At 38.3% G+C, this 19,812-nt stretch overlaps 1 pseudogene; it reads right to left on the bottom strand.

Moving 5' to 3' along the window:
• Positions 1 to 3,344: 3,344 nt before the first annotated feature.
• LOC113893827 lies at positions 3,345 to 3,445 on the bottom strand (annotated as a pseudogene).
• Between the last annotated feature and the right edge of the window lie 16,367 nt (positions 3,446 to 19,812).

Consider the following 19,812-nt stretch of genomic DNA (forward strand, 5'->3'; position numbering starts at 1 on the left):
TCTGTAAGTCAAAAGTTCAGGCATGGCTCAGAAGGATTCTCTGCTTAGACTCTCACAAGGCTGATCTAGGTGTTGGCTAGGCTGCACTCTCATCTGGAGGCTTGATTAAGGAAGGGTCCGTTTTCAAGAATCCTCATGTTGTCGGTAGAATTCATTTCCTCAAGGGACTTCCCTGACAGTCCAGTGGTGGAGACTTTGTGCTTCCACTGCAGGGGACATGGGTTTGATCCCTGACCACTGAACTAAAATCCTGCATGCTACATAACTTCCTCATGACACCTTTTTTCTTCAGAACCAGCAATGTAGAGAGTTTGTTTCTACTGGTTCAAGGTTAGGTCTGATCCAGCCAGAACAATCTTCTATTTCATTAACTCAATGTTAACCATTTTATCATTGCCATATTTTATTGGTTAGAAAAAAAAGACACATTTCTGCAAGGGAATGGATGCCAGGGATTACGGAGGCCACCTTATAACTTTGACTGTCACACCTGGCCTTATTTATTATTTAAATTGAATTGTTCCTTCATATCTACTTTTTTCCTGTATGGTTATTTATTCCCTTTTGCCAATTTGTAAAGGTTCTTTGTGTACTATAGGCATTATCCTTCATCTCTATTCTTTATCAAATATATTTTTTCCAAACCAAATCTATTATTTGTACATTGACTTTGGTTATACTTTTTTTAATTCATAAGATATTTAAAAATTTTATCTTTTTCCTTGAATTATCCTTGTGAAAAATTATTCACCTAAGATTGTGCTGTCTAGTATTATTAACAACTAGTCATATGTCCTTTAAATTTATATTAATTAAAATTAAATAAAATTGAAAATCTATTTCTTCAGTTCTACTCATCACATTTCAAGTGTCACATGTAATTACTTTAGACAGTGGAGATATAGAATGTGTCTATCATCGATAGCTCTAGTGGGCAGTGATAATCTAGTTGTTTTTAATAAAGAACTCCCATAGATATTTAAAAATTTTGTTTCTCATATTTTCTATTTATTAATTTTATATTTTGACTATATTAACTTCTTCCTCTAATTTTTTTTGTTTGTTTTATATTTCTTTCTCAAATGTTTTGTAGGCTTAGAAAGAAGTTCCTGTCTTCCTCCTTTTCTCCACTTGATTATTTATTATCAAATTCATTGAGGATGTACATTTACTTTTGAGATCAGTTTGTTAGAGTCTTAAAAAAATACAGCTTTTGGGTATAAGGATTATATAGGCATAAATTTCATAATTTCAAAACTGTTATATTAGGTTTCCACAAAACAATGTAACAACAGTATAATTGTCTAAGACTCATTAGTAGCAACAGTGTCAGACTTTACTTTTTTGGGCTCCAAAATCACTGCAGATGGTGATTGCAGCCATGAAATTAAAAGATGCTTACTCCTTGGAAGGAAAGTTATGTCCAACCTAGATAGCATATTGAAAAGCGGAGACATTACTTTGCCAACAAAAGTCCGTCTAGTCAAGGCTATGGTTTTTCCTGTAGTCATGTATGGATGTGACAGTTGGACTGTGAAGAAGGCTGAGCGCCGAAGAATTGATGCTTTTGAACTGTGGTGTTGGAGAAGACTCCTGAGAGTCCCTTGGACTGCAAGGAGATCCAACCAGTCCATTCTGAAGGCGATCAGCCCTGGGATTTCTTTGAAGGGAATGATGCTGAAGCTGAAACTCCAGTACTTTGGCCACCTCATGCGAAGAGTTGACTCATTGGAAAACACTCTGATGCTGGGAAGGATTGGGGGCAGGAGGAGAAGGGGATGACAGAGGATGAGATGGCTGGATGGCATCACTGACTCGATGGATGTGATGGACCAACTCCCGGAGTTGGTGATGGACAGGGAGGCCTGGCGTGCTGTGATTCATGGTGTCGCGAAGAGTCGGACACGACTGAGTGACTGAACTGAACTGAACTGAGCATCAACTTAAAATAAGATACTTTGAAACCAAGGAGTAATATTAAATCAATAATAAGCAAGTGCAAACAGAAAGATACTAACACTAGCTGATTGAATTTAAGTCTAATAATAATAAAGAAGATACATAAAATATGATGCAAATGTCTAATAATATATGCTGCTGCTAAGTCACTTCAGTCGTGTCCGACTCTGTGCAACCCCATAGACGGCAGCCCACCAGGCTCTGCCATGCCTGCTGCCTATGTCTCTTGCCCTAAACCACCATATTTGTTTAGTCATCTCCCCAAACATCTTTATATATTGTCATGCATGGTCATGCTCCACAGGCTACCACCTCAAACTTGTTGTCCCATTATGGTGTCTACAGTCACCTTGCTTACCCTTGGCCTCTGCTATTGAGATCAATCATCTTCACTGTTGCTAGGGATTTCAGTCCTGTAACAGCATCTTCTAACAATAATCCTAGTTTCAAAAAGAAGAGACATGGCTGAACATTTTATCAGGGCTGTTGCTGACTCACAATGTGTTCCTTTTTAGCTTCAAATGACAAATCACGGACCTCCTGATGAGAGACAGCCGGTGTCGTCTATCATCCTTCGTGACAGATTCATTCTACAATTCCCACATCAAGCATGGCAGATTCATTCTACAATTCCCACATCAAGCATGGCTGTTTTTCTCTGCAACCTGCCATGGCAGTCCTAGCACCTTCTACACTTTGTATGGTCTATTTACTTCAGAGTGCTGAAGACACATCTCAGAAACATCATCAAATTGGCTATAGGGGCCTAAGTCAAATTAAATTTGTGTCATGAGTTTCCTTATGGACGAACTCTTTCTTTTTCACTTTTGTATTCTGCCCCCTTGATTCAGCTCCCACAGGATCTACTCCTAGTCATAACCTCCCAGTCCCTGTTGCTAAACGCTAGGCACTTATGGCAGCTCCTCTGTCATGTAGCACTGTTCCAGTTGGTTAGCTTATAATTGATTTGTTAGGCATGTGGGGGCTATAGGAGCCCATGGTGAAGAACAGACATTGACTGGGAAAGGCCCTGCTTTATCTGAGAGTTCTGTATAGCTCTGAAGCACGGGGCTATATTTTATCCTTTAGCAAGAGGATAAAATATAGAGTTACTTTTCTAGATTGAGAAACCTCAGGGGGACTTAGGTCCTCATAGTATTCTGTTTCCTCGACCTAATTTTCCCATTTCAAGTCTCAGGATCCTTGCATAAGTGTGATCCAGGCTTCATGAAAGAGATTTGCAAAGATGAGCATTCAACCTTCTTCTATGTTTATCTATACTTGAAATAAACTTCTATTCCAGTCTCTTAACATGATCAGTCCACCCACTAGAAAAAATAACTGTTTTATCAAATGTTAAGGAAGCCTCTGGCTCACATTTTTAATTGAATATGGAATGCTTTATGAATTTGCATGTCATCCTTGTGCACGGGCCATGATATTCTTCTTTTTCCAATTTTATTGCATGTACAGCCAAAGCAAGCACTGACTCTCTTAAATTTTTATTTGAATTATAGGAATTGATGTTTGATTATCTCAAGTCTGTCATTTTTTTCTTTTCAAAGTACCAATGTTGCTTACCAATAGCTATCTAATTTCTCAATTATTATTACTATAATAGCCATATTTCTAAAATATCTCTAGCCAAAGACCAGAGACATTTTATTTATCAGATATCAAATACCAGTGCATCCTTTTTCAACTGCAAATAAACCAAATTCACTAGAGGTGAAAGTGTTAAAAACTATAGTTTTACAACAGACCAGGGACTGTCGATTTTCCACCTACCGCCTGAGATGGAGCCTTCATTTCAGTGGTTCACCATATTTTCAACACCAGAATCCCATTCTACAGTCAGCTGCCTAGGGATCACTTCTTATATCCTAGAAGCAGAGATTGAGACAAAGATTCAGGTGTGCATGGTGTATTGCGTGAGAGCTCTGTAGGAAAATCCTGTAAGAGAATGAAGGAAGTCAAGTAGTCTAGGGAAAAATCTAAGCAAGGATGCAAACTAGTTTTGGTGTGGTACACACGGGGAATGAGGGCTATTCCTTAATAGTGAATTACCCCAGTAAGAGTTGTATCACCCTGAGGCTAAGGAACAGAATTTCTATGATTTTATTAGTCAGTAAATGGAGAGAAGGTGATGTAACTGCCCAACTGTTCCCAGGAAAGTTGGCTCCCTTCAGCCAAAGGCAGTCCTTCTGAGAAGGTCACAGTTATAAGCCATTTGTTTCAGCACTGACAGTAAAGACAAATTGGTAAAGAGGATCTGGGTAAGGCACCAAGAAATTTTACCACCTACCTGCAGTGTAGTTGAGAAGCACTAGTGGAGTGAACTGGAGAAGGCCATGGCACCCCACTCCAGTCCTCTTGCCTGGACAATCCCATGGACGGAGGAGCCTGGTGGGCTGCAGTCCATGGGGTCACTAAGGGTCTGACATGACTGAGCGACGTCACTTTCACTTTTCACTTTCATGCCTTGGAGAAGGAACTGGCAACCCACTCCAGTGTTCTTGCCTGGAGAATCCCAGGGACTGAGGAGCCTGGTGGGCTGCCGTCTATGGGGTCGCACAGAGTTGGACACGACTGAAGTGACTTAGCAGCAGCAGCAGCAGCAGCAGTGGAGTAAACACTGGAATAATTCAAATGTAGAACTTTCATGAAGGAAGTTTATTAACGCCGTTTTGAACATTTAATTGTAGATCTTAGCTATTTTATTACTTATTATGATGATTTCTGACTTCATCATTTATTGAAGAGTGATTATATGTTATGAATTTACTTATGTACACAGAGCAAAAAAAAAAAATGTGAGGAATAATGTTGCTCTCATGAACTTTATAATAAGTCATCAACATTTCAAGAAATCATGAAAAAAACTCCAGTAGAGGTATTACAATACTTACTTTATAAGCCAAGGGACACAGACATCAATGTGAAGTCAAAATTTTTGATAAACATCTCAAGCACTAGGGAGGGAAAATTTGAAATATTTTTTGCTGTGTCTTTTTAATCAGTATAATTATAAAAATATATCTTCTTTTAAAGAGTAAATTTGAGTTCTTTAATGCAATCTATCATCGCAGAGCTATTATATAAAAAGGGAATGGTGAGTCTAGATATTTTGTTATAATCAGGCTATGCCTTTGGAAAATAATGGCAATTTCTGCAGTTTTAGTTTAAATAACAATCATATCACCATTACATTATGTATCTTTCCCTTATTACAGCAGTTAGTGTTGGTCTTTTAGCTAAGCTCACTCAGCAGTGGCTAGCCACAGATATTGAGTGTTAGAGAGCAACTCTTCTATTTAAATCTTCTTTAAATAAAAGACAGGCAAACAAGACTTCAGTTAGGAATTTATTTTTGATTAAGAGCAAGTCTTATAACAAATACAGTGATCAATAGCACACTTGGAGACGATTAGCATGAGATAACATGAACTGAAAGCTCTCTTTTTTCCCCCAGCTATTCACAACTTAAATATCTATTGAAAATTATGCCAGGTTATACCCACAATGAATAGTAATACATTTATTGAAAAATGGAAAATTCTCCTTATAGTCAAAATGTTCCTAGCATTTGCAAAGGAAGAGTCTCAAAGTAGCACACAATGCCAGGAGGATGTTTTCTGTGCTCTTCAAAAGCTTTTTGTTGTTGCTAACAGAGTAGTATTTTTAGGATATTTTTAGGAAGACATTTTCCAAGATTGTTTCCCATCCTGATGTTTCACAGATTGCTACAGTTGTTTTTATTTAACAAACTGTTTACAAAGACATTGCCATTCAGAAAATTATGGCTTAAACAAAATCTGATTATATTTGCTGCAAAACATCTGGGAGAACTAATATAGGTTCTATGAATCTCTGACTGAAACAGAATTATCTAAGCTATAGGACTTTGGGACCCATTTTTCCTGGAGTACATCATGTGGTAGGTTCTGAGAAACATTTTTTAGAGAAGTTGCATTAAGGTAAATTCTACACTCACTTCTTAAATGTCATTGTTACTGAATATAACAGTACTTCAAAGAATGCGAATCAGTCAGGGTCTTCTCAGGAGACAGAATTACCCAGTAATTTGAAGCGGGAACATTTAATATAAAGAATGTTTAAGTATTAGATTAATGAAATGGTAGACACTTGATCCTTGGAGGAAAAACCTATTACAGACCTAGACAGCATATTAAAACAAGAGACATCACTTCCAACAAAGGTCTGTATAGTCAAAACTTTGGTTTTGCCAGTAGTCATGTATGGATGTGAGAGTTGGACTATAAAGAGAGCTGAACACCTAAGAATTGATGCTTTTGAACTGTGGTGCTGGAGAAGACTCTTGAGAGTCCCTTGGACTACGAGGAGATCAAACTTATTAATCCTAAGGGAAATCAACCTTGAATATTCATTGGAAGGACTTCAGCTGAAGCTGAAGCTCCAAAACTTTGGCCACATGATGCAAAGAGCCAATTCATTGGAAAAGACCCTGATGCTGGGAAAGACTCAGGGCAGGAGGAGAAGGAGAGGACAGAGGATGAGATGGTTGGATGGCGTCATAGACTCAATGGACATTAGTCTGAGCAAACTCTGGGGATGTATAAGGACAGGGAAGCCTGGCGGGCTGCAGTCCATGGGGTCACAGAGTCAGACACCACCTACCGACTGAATAACAACAGTAAAGGCTGGTAAAATGTTAAAAAAAAAATCTCTGAAGTATATGGGAATAACAGATGTGTGTTCGCCACTACCAGAACCCTATGGAAGAATCCCACTCTCCATCCTGCCAGGGCTGAAAGCTACACCTTTTTCCAGCAGACATGGCCATACAGACAAAGATATCACTGTGATGAGGTGCTGGTGGAATTTGCAAGAACTCCTCCCTCTTGAACTTGCAGGAAATCAGTTCTATATGGTATAGAAGAAAGCTGTGCACAGAATGATGTCTCATGGATACACTCTGTCATGTGACTTTTCCTAAGGGAGTTGTGGGGGAACTCGCTTGGTGCTGAGTACATGGCACACTGTACATGGCAGGAGTTGGGCGCTAGGGAAGTTGCACGTGCGCTGTAGCAGCCTGACGCTGGAGAAGCTGTGTGTGCTCCAAGAGCCAAACACACTGGAGCAGCTAGAAGCCGCCTGGACCACAGCAGTGCTGGAAAGGCCAAGTGCATGGGTGTAAAGCTCAAGCCTTCCAAATGAGCGCCAGAAGCAGAAGGAAAAGCCGTTTCTCTTGCAAAGCCATTGGCAAAGCTTACTGCCAACTGGCAAAGGAAAACTATAAAGTTCCAGATTCATTTTTGAAGAACAGGTAAGGATGGGTAAATTGTGAGGTAAGAGACATTTGGTTGATAACTGGCACAGAACATTATGAAATTTAGAAGAAAATTTATTATGTTCTTTTGTTATTGTTTACTTTGATACTATTCTACATACATTACGACTTGCTCAAAAAATTTGGGGTTTTTTTTGGTAAATAATAGGAACAGTCAGAAGTGATTAAGTACATTTCTTTCTTTCTTTCTTTTTTTTTTTTCAGAAAAAGGCTTAAAATGCTGCTTCTAGTTTCAAGGTAAACTTGATGTGAATTCAGTTTAGTTCAGTTCAGTTGCTCAGTCATGTCCGACTCTTTGCGACCCCATGAACTGCAGCACGCCAGGCCTCTCTGTCCATCACCTGGAGTCCACCAAAACCCACGTCCATTGAGTCGATGATGCCATCCAACCATCTCATTCTCTGTCGACCCCTTCTCCTCCTGCCCTCAATCTTTTCCAGCATCAGGGTCTTTTCCAATGAGTCAGCTCATCGCATCAGGTGGCCAAAGCATTGGAGTTTCAGCTTCAACATCAGTCCTTCCAATGAGCACCCAGGACTGATTTCCTTTAGGATGGACTGGTTGGATCTTCTTGCAGTCCAAGGGACTCTCAAGAGTCTTCTCCAACACCACAGTTCAAAAGCATCAATTCTTTGGTGTTCAGCTCTCTTTATATTCCAACTCTCACATCCATACATGACCTCTGGAAAAACCATAGCCTTGACTAGACGAACCTTTGTTGGCAAAGTAATGTCTGTGCTTTTTAATATGCTGTAGGTTGGTCATAACTTTCCTACCAAGGAGTAAGCGTCTTTTAATTTCATTGCTGCAATCACCATCTGCAGTGATTTTGATATGAATACTTTAGGCTATTAATTGCATATGGGACTTAGTTGCAAGCAACAGGATAAACTGCTAATAGTCATGTGCATGTGTCTAGTGTTGGACGCTTTGAGACCCCATGGACTGTAGTCCACCAGGCTCCTCTGTCCGTGGGATTTTCCAGGCAAGCATACTGGAGTGGGTAGTCAAGACTTCCTCCAAAAGATCTTTCCGATCCAGGTATCAAACCCACTTCTCTTATGTCTCCTGCGTGGACAGACAGGTTCTTTACCACTAGCGCCACCTGAGAAGCCCAATAGTCATATAAACAAATGAATACTGATTTTTCTCATGTGAGATAAACTCGTGAGAAAATCAGCTTCAGGCATTAGTTTGGTGGCCATCTATTTTGAGGCCGCCGTATCTGTGATTCTCTTGGCCTTTTCCTCTTGCAAACCACGTGGCTCATCTATAATCAGGAATTATTTATGCAACCAAGGTAGAAAGGATAAATAATATATGAGGGCAGCTATGTCTGACCATTTTAAAGCAAAAGGAAACTAGAAGCCCTTGGTCACTTAGCCACTCCTAGTCAGGATTCTGGCTGCAGAAGCACATTTAAACTATGTCATTCTCCACAGCAGAGCATTCAAGGAGAATGCTGTTTGGGGATTATAGTATGCTAAGCCAGAGAATAATATTTTCTTCATAAGAGTTTCTTGAGGATGTGAATGTGATAATAATGTAGCTGATAATTTTAAAGCAAACGCAGTAAAAACACTGGGAAGAGTGTGGTGAGCCAAGGAATAGCTGCCTCCAAAGATGACTATGGAACCTACTAGTATGCTGGGTTACGTGACAAAGAAAAATAAAGTTTGCAGATGGAATTAAGATTGCTAACATGTTAATCTGAAGATAGACTATACTGGAGGACCCATTATAATTACAGCAGTTATCAGTAAAATGGGAGGTAGCGGAGGAAAATCAGATAGCAATGTATCTGTGAAAGAATGATGCTAGAGATGCAGAGACACTGGCTTTGAAGATGGAGGAAGGGAACTCTAATCACGGAGTGCGGTCAGCCGCTAGAAGCTGGAAAAATGCAAGGAAACAGATTCTCCCCTAGAGACTACAGAATGGAATGAAGTTTGGCTGACACCAATTTTAGCCCAATGAGACCTGCGTTGGACTTCCAGAACTACAGTAAATTGATAGGTGTTTGTAATTTTGAAATCACCAAGAGTGTGACAATTTGTTACAGCAGCTATAAACACTAGGGAGAAATATAATGTAGATACAATATGGGGAGACTGCCTTTTCTCAACCTTTCAACTTCGTATTAAAATCTTTTGTGTGATTCTTTCTAGAAACATTCATTTACATATCGGATGGATTCAAAGTTTAGACATTGCTAACTAAAATTCTAGAAACAAATTAAGTTCATTCAGAGTTATTCATTTTCTATTGCAGAACCATTGTGAATGTATGTGAATCTTAGTAGATAGGTAAGACATAAAAATAATCCTTAGACTTGATACAAAGATATCATATATTTATTATCAAGTCTTTCTTGATTTTTTATTTTAACAATCTATTATTAGTGTGTAGACTGATATATCAAAAATGTTTAAAGAAGGAAGTTTAATATTAATGGTAATATATTATATGTATTTTCCAGGTGTGATTAAAAATACCCCACAGAACAACTCAGTGGCAGATGTACTAACCATGTGGCTATATACATTATTTTATAGACAACTTTTTTTCCAGATGCTGAGTAGCTTTAAAGTTACAAATGATTAAAAATAATATCTGTCCTCTCTGAGACTCTCTGAGGTATCAATATTAAAAAATCACACATACTGTTGCAATTTCATATCATACTTTTTTTTTTCTTACATTGAGTAGAACTGACAGTAAATTTGCCATAAAATATTTTAAATATCCTATTCCCATACAGGAACAATTTGTGTCTAAAGAAAAATATTAAATAGAGCAATTATCACTATAGAGTAGATTTAACGATTCTTTGCCACTTTATTCTCTCTTAGAGTATATATATCTCCTCCATTCCAAAATTAATTCATTCTTAATATGGTGCAGACAGTTCTTAGTCTTCGGATATATCCTGACATGATGTAAATTCCTTGTTCTCCTCTGTACTTTCAGGTGGGCTTTGCCAAGTTCTGTGCCTCTCTAAATCACACTTTCCTCATTTGTAAAATTGGTACAATATTACAAAATACATAATACTTTGGAGTTTTTGCAGAGTAGTCAACTTAATCAATTGTGGCAATTATTCTTATTAAAATAGAATACTACTGTTTATTTTTAAAAGTAAAACAAAACAGATATACCAGTCACATGGTTTAATAGAAACATATTCTGTGAAAAAATATTTCTTTCTAACAAGATGTGTTAAGTATACCAGTGATTTAAGTCAAGAAATGTATACCTTAATTTGCATTTGTTCTTTCTAATTTGATAAATTAAAAATTGCTCTCGGTTAGATATAAGCCTCATAAGGATTTCCAGAGCATCCAACGTGGTAATGTAGGATGTATACTTCAGAGTGCATGGGTGAAAACCGAATTTAGCCACGTGGTAGTGTAGGAGGAACACTTCGGAGTACTTAGGTGAAAACTGAATTTAGCAGTAGGAGGTACACTTCAGAGTACCTTGGTGAAAACTGAATTTACCATTGTGGTAGTGTAGGAAGTATACTTCAGAGTATCTACATGAAAACTGAATTTAAATAAAAGTTTATTTTTAGTTAACAGAGGAAAGACAAAAAAGTAAGGCTTAGATGGTAACAGTGATACAAATTTAGAAGACATATGTGTTTTGGTTTACAGACACACATACACACATCCCTCTTCCAGAAAATAAATGAACCAAAACTACTTTAGTGATCTTCTGACCGTGTCTCACTAATGGTTTTGTATTTCTGCAATTGTCTCAAAAGAACTGGACCAAGAGGATAAGTTCAATGTCACTTACATCTTTGATCAGTGTGCATAGGAGACTTTAAGGAACACACTAGTACTATTAATATTAATTATAATTATAATCACCTAATATTTTTGCATGATTACAGCATACTTGACTCTTTACTAAGTACTTTACATGTACTATTAAATCATTTTAACTTCACACCAATGTCCTTAGGTAGGTGCTATTAACATCATCTCCCTACACAGATGGGCAAATGAAGTGTGAGGGGATAAATAATTTGCTTAAGGTGACACAGTACAGTTAGCAAGTAGAGGAGAGAGGATATAATAATGATAACATATATTTTGTATTTATTATTTAATTGCATGAATAATTGGATTAGGGGGCAATAGGAGAAAGCTATTAAGTACACACTTAAAAGTTTTAACTCGGATATTTTACATGACCCTGCATGTAACTGATGGTAAGTGAGAAGTAATTTGTACTAATGGGTTTTCAATATCCATAACTAACTGTCTATTAATATGTTTATTACAAATCAAATCCTGCTGAGAAACTTGACATATCTTTATTAAATAAATACATGATATTTTAAAACTATTTCATGTAAGTTTATGGCAATCATTGTCATTACATATATATATATACACACACACACGTATGTATATATATGTGCATGTTGCTAATTACTACAGGACTTTTTCCTTTATTGAAGAATTACTTTTAAATGATGATTATTTGATGCTTGCATTCTCAAATTTCATTTTGCTTTCAAATTATGCTTACTTTTCTGTGGACAAATAAATATTTGTGTAATCTTGTGGATAAAAAGATATTTTGTCCTAGGGATAAAGTACTGAAATTATGTTTTAAAACCCACTCAGGAAAACATAATACTCTGTAAGTCTGTTAAATAAGTGATGGTATGTTTTAAAACACGTATAAATCGTGCCAACATAAGTTCATGACTGACTTGCTGGTCCTACTTATATGCTGAGGCTGGTATTGTAATTATTTTAAATGAGTCTTCAATGGAATGAAAACAAGAATATAAAAAGGGAAAAAATACTATTTCCTGACATGGAACTACCAAATTAAAGACATGAATTTCTGTTCCCTGTACACTGAACCTTATATCCCTATGTGCCAGGTTGATATAATGATTTTTCCATATGGGGAAAACCTCTAAGGGAAACTTCCACAATTAAAGAAAAAAAGGCTTTACTGAGTGATACCCATTCTTTTTTTAAAAAAGCAAAGTTATCCATATCCTTCTAATTTTAACTTTCTTTTATTTCCAGTGCTTGAATTGAATATGTGCTATTTTAAACTGAATGCTATTTCTACTTGAATTACTATCTTCTTAAAATCTGTGTTTGCATTTGGCAAAAATGATGTTGCTACTTATAATAAGTATTCCTATTTTTTCTTAGTATCTCAGCTCAATTATAAAGAGAAAAAAATCTCAGATTAAACTCTTAACCTAATGTTAAATCTTCTCTGCAGAACTTCTCTTTGTGTTTTGATTTTCTTTTGCTAAGAAAAGTTATCCAAATTTGAAATATAACAGGTGGATGGACTTACAAATCTTGCATATACTTTTAGATCTAAAAAACAGGCTCATCCAAAACTTATTTAACTTTATCAAAGAAAACACTGTGCTTGACGTAGAATTTAAAATTTTATTTGAGTCCTAAAAACTGTTAGTGTTACATGTGAAATTAAAGATTTTTGTTTGGTAGAAATAGATAAATGCAAATGTTACAGTTGTATGGCCTTAAAGGACATAAACCACTTCTGTATCTGTTAGACAGTTCCTTTTAGCAGTCTGTTGACTGACTGATTATATAAACCCTTGGTTCTCAAATCTTCCTTTAATTAGTCTTATCATCTTACTAGTTAGCTTTTGAATAATAAAATTGAATATAATCTTTGACAGATTTTCATGTTAGATTTATATGAAAGTCACACTTTAATTTTTCAAAAATGTATTTTAACATCATTTTTATTTATTAGTTTTAAATGGTTTTTCCAAAGTTTAACCATTGAATGGATTTTTATATCTCTTGAGTTTTAAGTATTCTGTTTTGGTTTGTTGTTTTTTGGTAAAATTTTCTGAGGAGTGACTGTAGAGACAAAATTCTTATAAAAATAAATATACCAGGACTAAAGATATAAAATAAGTGTGTCACCTGGATGCAGATGGAATCCTTGGGGATAAACAAGGCAGAAGACAGTTTTAGAAACAAATGGACACTAAGAGGTCAAGGATTCTGGCTTGCTGAAAGGAGCGGCTCTAACTGGTGGTGGTACTCTATTCGTTTCTAACAATCCTGTAGCCAAAACAAGCAGTGCAAAAAAGAAACAAAAATTAAGATTTGTATATAGAGGGGAGAAAAGATGCCTCGAATTAGAACTGGCAGTTGGTGTTTCTGGAGACTAGACTAAGAGAGAAAGCAATTGTAAATGCCATTTTCTGAATGAAGACTTTGTGGGTGACTTTTCCCTTGTTGAGGTATGTTTTTTGTCTTTATAGCAATCAATGCCAATATCTATAGAAGATTCCCTGGCCTTAAGCAAGGCATGGAGCTTTAACAAGCACCAAAAATGCAATCATGGCTGAAGCAAATGATCTAGGGAAAACAGATAACTTTTTTTTTTTTTAATTCACAGTCTTACTGCCATAGGTGGCAAAGCGATTCTTTGCTGTATTGTATCTTGTATTTCAGTGATTCTGTGGAAAATTTTAACTCTAGGCCAATAGAGTGGCAGTACTTTGGTTGCCTTTAATTTGATTCCTTTTAGATTAAACCCATGAGGCTTCTCAGGAAGCTCAGTGGTAAAGAATTTACCTGGCAATGCAGGAGACACAGGTTTGATCTCTGGGTTGGGAAGATCCCCTGAGAAGGAAATGGAAATGGCAAACCACTCCAGTATTCTTGTCTGGGAAAACCCAAGATCAAAGGAGCCTGGTGGGCTACAGTCCATGGGGTCACAAAAGAATCAGATACAACTTAATGACTAAACAACAAGGATAAACCCATGGGGAGACTAATCTTGAATAAAGCCTGAAAAATAATCAGTCATTCATTCAGTCAGTATTAACTGAGGAACAATCATGTGCAAGGTATTGTTCTAGGCACTTGATCTCAAAACAACAAAACAGAAAAGGAAAACCAGAAAACCAGAGTTGACTTCTTAGCAAAATTAATAATATCCATAATCAGAGAAACTGGGAGAGCATCTTCAAAAGATCGGGGTGCTATTTATATGGGAAAAAAAAGTAGATCTGAACATGTTTGAGTAAAGAAGGTCTTGAATTTCAGTTAATCAAAAAATTTTTTTTTCTTTTTTTTGAGATTCAAAGTGGCATAGTGTAGCAAAGTACCCAGTGAACATTTGGGTCTTGAGAAAATATACTGTGAAAAAGTATGGAATTAGGACTCCAAGGAAAAACATGGGCATGATGACACAAAGAAAAGCAAGTAAGACAATGATAGTGTAAGTCTGAAATTTGGCTTAATATAATGTACATGGGAAAATATTGCTTGGAAAGGATTAACCAATCCAGAGTCTGAAACTGGTCACTGGTCATGATGTTGGAATATTGATGCCTTTGGCAGTCCCAAAATTTATGGTTTCAGATATCTCAGTGACAGATTTTATTTTCTTGGGCTCCAGAAACATTGCAGACACCGACTGTAGCTATGGAATTAAAAGATGCTTGCTCCTTAGAAGGAAAGCTATGAGAAACCTAGACAGCATATTAAAAAATAGAGATATCACTTTTCCAGCAAAAATTCACATAGTCATAGATATGGTTTTTCCAGTAGTCATGTATAGATGTGAGAGCTGGACCATAAAGAAGGCTGAGTGCCAAAGAAGTGATGCTTTCGAATTGTGGTGCTAGAGAAGACTCTTGAGAGTTTCTTGGACAGTGAGGAGATCCAACCAGTCAATCCTAAAGGAAATCAACCCTGAATATTCATTGGAAGGACTGATGCTGAAACTGAAAGCTCCAGTACTTTGGCCACCTGGTGCAAAGAGCTGACTCATTGGAAGAGATCCTGATACTGGGAAGACTGAAGGCAAAAGGAGAAGGGGTGGCAGAGTATGAGATGGTTAGATAGTATTACTGACTCAATGAACGTGAATTTGAGGCAACTCTGGGCGATAGTGCGGAGAAGGCAATGGCACCCCACTCCAGTACTCTTGCCTGGAAAATCCCATGGACGGAGGAGCCTGGAAGGCTGCAGTCCATGGGGTTGCTAAGAGTCGGGCCAGACAGAGCAACTTCACTTTCACTTTTCACTTTCATGCATTGGAGAAAGAAATGGCAACCCACTCCAGTGTTCTTGCCTGGAGAATCCCAGGGACGGGGGAGCCTGGTGGGCTGCCGTCTATGGGGTCGCACAGAGTCAGACACGACTGAAGCGACTTAGCAGCAGCTGGGCGATAGTGAAGGACAGGAGAGCCTGTTGTGCTGCAGTCCACTGGGTGGCAAAGAGTTGGACAGGACTAAGTGACTGAACAACAACAGCTGTGGGGACCCAACAAGATGGATTTACTAGAAAATGCTAACAAAAACATAACTGGACCACAAACCTAAAAAGGGCTTCAGACAAAGGAAAGAGTGCTCATCCTGAAAAATAAAGAGTCAAAATTAAGTAAGTGTAACTGTATGAACTAGCCAAGCCTTCCTAAGGCCAGTAGAGGATCAGTGTCTGGAAACAACGCACTGGAATTCGCTCTATCTAGTGTGTGGAGAAAACTCAAGGACTAGAGCATTAGGATACTAAGGAAAATGCATCATGAGGACTGACTGGTAAAGGTATTGGTTTTTACCACCTTTCCAGTGACACACACTCATAAGTTTCAACAGCAGCTTCAGTTCAGAATCTGCTGTAGTTGATTCTCCAGAAACAAAGTGAAGATATGATGGCCTCTTCTCTAGCAGGCAGTTCTCTTAGTTCTGAATTGTTTAATGAACACATGAACACACAGTACAGGAGGAAGTGACCAAGATCAACCCCAGGGAAAAAAAAATGCAAAAAGGCAAAATGGTTGTCTAAATGGGCCTTACAAATAGCTGAGAAAGAAGGGAAGCTAAAGGCAAAGGTGAAAAGGAAAGATATACACAATCTGAATGCAGAGTTCCAAAGAATAGCAAGGAGAGAAAAGAAAGCCTTCCTCGGTGATCAGTGCAAAGAAATAGAGGAAAACAATAGAATAAGAAAGACTAGAGGTCTCTTCAAGAAAATTAGAGATACCAAGGAACATTTCATGCAAAGATGGGCACAATAAAGGACAGAAATGGTATGGACCTAACAGAAGAAAAAGATATTAAGAAGAGTTGGCAAGAATACACAGAAGAACTGTACAAAAAAGATCTTCATGACCCAGATAACCACGATGGTGTGATCACTCACCTAGAGCCAGACATCCTGGAATGTGAAGTCAAGTGGGCCTTTGGAAGCATCACTACAAACAAAACTAGTGGAAGTGATGCAATTCCAGTTGAGCTATTTCAAATCCTAAAAGATGATGCTGTGAATGTGCTTTACTCAATATGCCAACAAATCTGGAAAGTCTGCAGTGGCCACAGGACTGGAAAAGGTCAGTTTTCATTCCAGTCTCAAAGACAAGCAATGCCAAAGAATGTTCAGACTACTGCACAATTGCACTCATCTCACATCCTGGCAAAGTAATGCTCAAACTTCTCCAAGCCAGGATTCAACAGTATGTGAACCATGAACTTGCAGATGTTCAAGCTGGTTTTAGAAAAGGCAGAGGAACCAGAGATCAAATTGCCAACATCCGTTGGATCGTAGAAAAAAATAAGAGAATTCCAGAAAAAAAATGTACTTCTGCTCTATTGATTATGCCAAAGCCTTTGACTGTGTGGATCACAACAAACTGTGGAAAATTCTGAAAGAGATGGGAATACCAGACCACCTGACCTGCCTCTTGAGAAATCTGTATGCAGGACAAGAAACAACAGTTAGAACTGAACATGGAGCAACATACTGGTTCCAAATCGGGAAAGGAGTACATCAAGGCTGTATATTGTCACCCTGCTTATTTAACTTATATGGAGGGTACATCATGCGAAATACTGGGCTGGATAAAGCACAAGCTGGAGTCACGATTACTGGGAGAGTTATCAATAACCTCAGGTATGCAGACGACATCACCGTTATGGGAGAAAGTGAAGAAGAAGTAAAGAGCTTCTTGATGAAAGTGAAAGAGGAGAGTGAAAAAGCTGGCTTAAGATTCAGCATTCAAAGAACGAAGATCATGGCACCTGGTCCCATTACTTCATAACAAGTAGATGGGGAAACAATGAAAACAGTGACAGACTTTATCTTTTGGGGCTCCAAAACCACTGCAGATGGTGACTGCAGCCATGAAATTAAAAGACACTTGTTCTTTGAATAACCTAGACAGCATATTAAAAAGCAGAGATATTACTTTGCCAAAAAAAGTCTATCTAGTCAAAGCTATGGTTTTTCCAGTAGTGATGTATGGATATGATAGTTGGACTATAAAGAAAGCTGAGCACTGAAGAATTGATGCTTTTGAACTGTGGTGTTGGGCAAAACTCTTGAGAGTCCCTTGGACTGCAAGGAGATCAAACCAGTCCATTCTAAAGGAAATCAGTTCTGAATATTCATTGGAAGGACCCATGCTGAAGCTGAAGCTGAAACTCCAATACTTTGGCCACCGGATGGGAAGAACTGACTCCTTGGAAAAGACCCTGATCCTGGGTCGACAGAGGATGAGATGGTTGGATGGCATCACTGACTCGATGGACATGAGTTTGAGCAAGCTCCAGGGGTTGGTGATGGATAGGGAAGCCTGGCATGCTGCAGTCCATAGGGTCACAAAGAGTCAGACATGACTAAATGACTGAACTGAACACACAAATAATTCACATGCTCTTCAATGCTGAAATGGCAAAAACAGAGAGTTCAGGAGAGAAACAGAAATCAAGACCTCAGTAAAGAGTGTGTTGGGGTTTCCCTGGTGGCTTAGTGGTAAAGAATCCACCTGCCAATGTAGGAGATGCAGATTTGAACCCTGGGTCGGGAGGACCCTCTGAAAAAAGAAATGGCAACCCATTCCAGTATTCTTGCCTGGGAAATCCCATGGAAGAAGAGCCTGGTGGCCTACAGTCCATGGGGTCACAAAAGAGACAGACAATGCTTAGGGATAAACAACAGAAGATGGGCTAGGGATAGACACTACAGATTAGAGCTGGGAACCCATGTCTTCACGCCTAGGAAGGTTCCCAACTAGTTGAGAAGCAAGAGGGACTTAATTGCTACTTTCCAAGGGAAGTGTTCCTCTCCAGAAGCATGATACAGGCGGAGTATGACATTGAACTACTCCTGGGATATTACTCTCATGAAGTGATGGATAACTTCAAGGTTGTTGATCCCATTCAATGGTTATAGATTAACTAAGATCCTGCTGAGGCTAATGACAAACGTTTTGTCTGCCTACCCTCTATCAGCCATATAGTAGTGAGTCTGTAGCAACTCTCATTGTATTCTAGGAATAACATTTTGTTGTCTGGACTAATTGGGGAGGAGATATGCAGATTGGCTTCTTTTCTAAATTTGGTGGATGTTGCCCAGTGCAGTGACAATCTTGCAAGGCTGATTAGTTCTTTAGAATCTTGAAACATTAAGCCTATGAAAGTGTTAGTTGCTCAGTTGTGTCCAACTCTTTGCAATCCCATGGACTGTAAGCCCACCAGGCTCCTCTGTCCATGGAATTTTCCAGGCAAGAATACTGGAGTGGGTTGCCATTTCCTTCTCCAGCGGATCTTCTTGACCCAGGAATTGAACCCAGGTCTCCTGCATTACAGGCAGACTCTCATCTAAACCACCAGGGAAGCACTTGGCAGTCTGTGAAAGACCTGGCATTGAATTCATGTCATGGAAGCAGAAGCAATTGAGGGAAAGACAGTGCAGGCTACAACTGCTGAGAAAAGCACAATTCCACTTGGTTTTGAGAAACATTTCAGCTGAGACTAAGTGCAATACAAAGTAGAGGGGGTGGGTAGATTTTAGCTTTTAATTTCTCTAAATTCACAAAGTAAAATAATTTAATATTGGGCTTTAATTCCCATTATAGTAAGAACAATCTAATTTCTGATATTTAATTTGTCCTTGGGAGTTTAATAAGGGAAGGTATCAGCATGTTATCATTGGTAGGTCTTCATGAAGCTTCTCTTAATGTTTTCACTGATTTCATGGTCTCATAGGCTATATTGCACAAAATAACCAGCCATAACAGAATAGAAATGGAATAGAGAATTTATTTTTAGTCAAGAGTGGCCTTGGGAAGTTTTAATTAAGTGCAATACTTTTATTCATTTCAGAATTTTCTGGGGCCTTAACTTATGCCATCCACATGGTTGACATTGGAGAGTTGCTTCTAGAAGGTTGATTCAGGATTATTCTGAGAGATCACCAATGTCTTCTTATGCATTCAGCCATACTTCTGGATGACCATTGGACTTATGAAAGTAAAAGTGTTAGTCGCTCAGTCATGTCCAACTCTTTGCAACCTCATGGACTGTAGCCCTCCAGGCTCCTCTGTCCATGGGATTCTCCATGCAACAATACTGGGGTGGGTAACTATTCTCTTCTCCAGGCGATTTTCCCAACCCAGGGACTGAACCCAGGTCTCCTGCATTGTAGGCGGATTCTTTAAGAGCTGAGCCACCAGAGAAGCCACATGGTTAAACTCAAATG

The sequence above is a fragment of the Bos indicus x Bos taurus genome, chromosome 5 (assembly GCF_003369695.1).
Source record: "Bos indicus x Bos taurus breed Angus x Brahman F1 hybrid chromosome 5, Bos_hybrid_MaternalHap_v2.0, whole genome shotgun sequence".
Classification (NCBI taxonomy): Eukaryota; Metazoa; Chordata; class Mammalia; order Artiodactyla; family Bovidae; genus Bos; species Bos indicus x Bos taurus.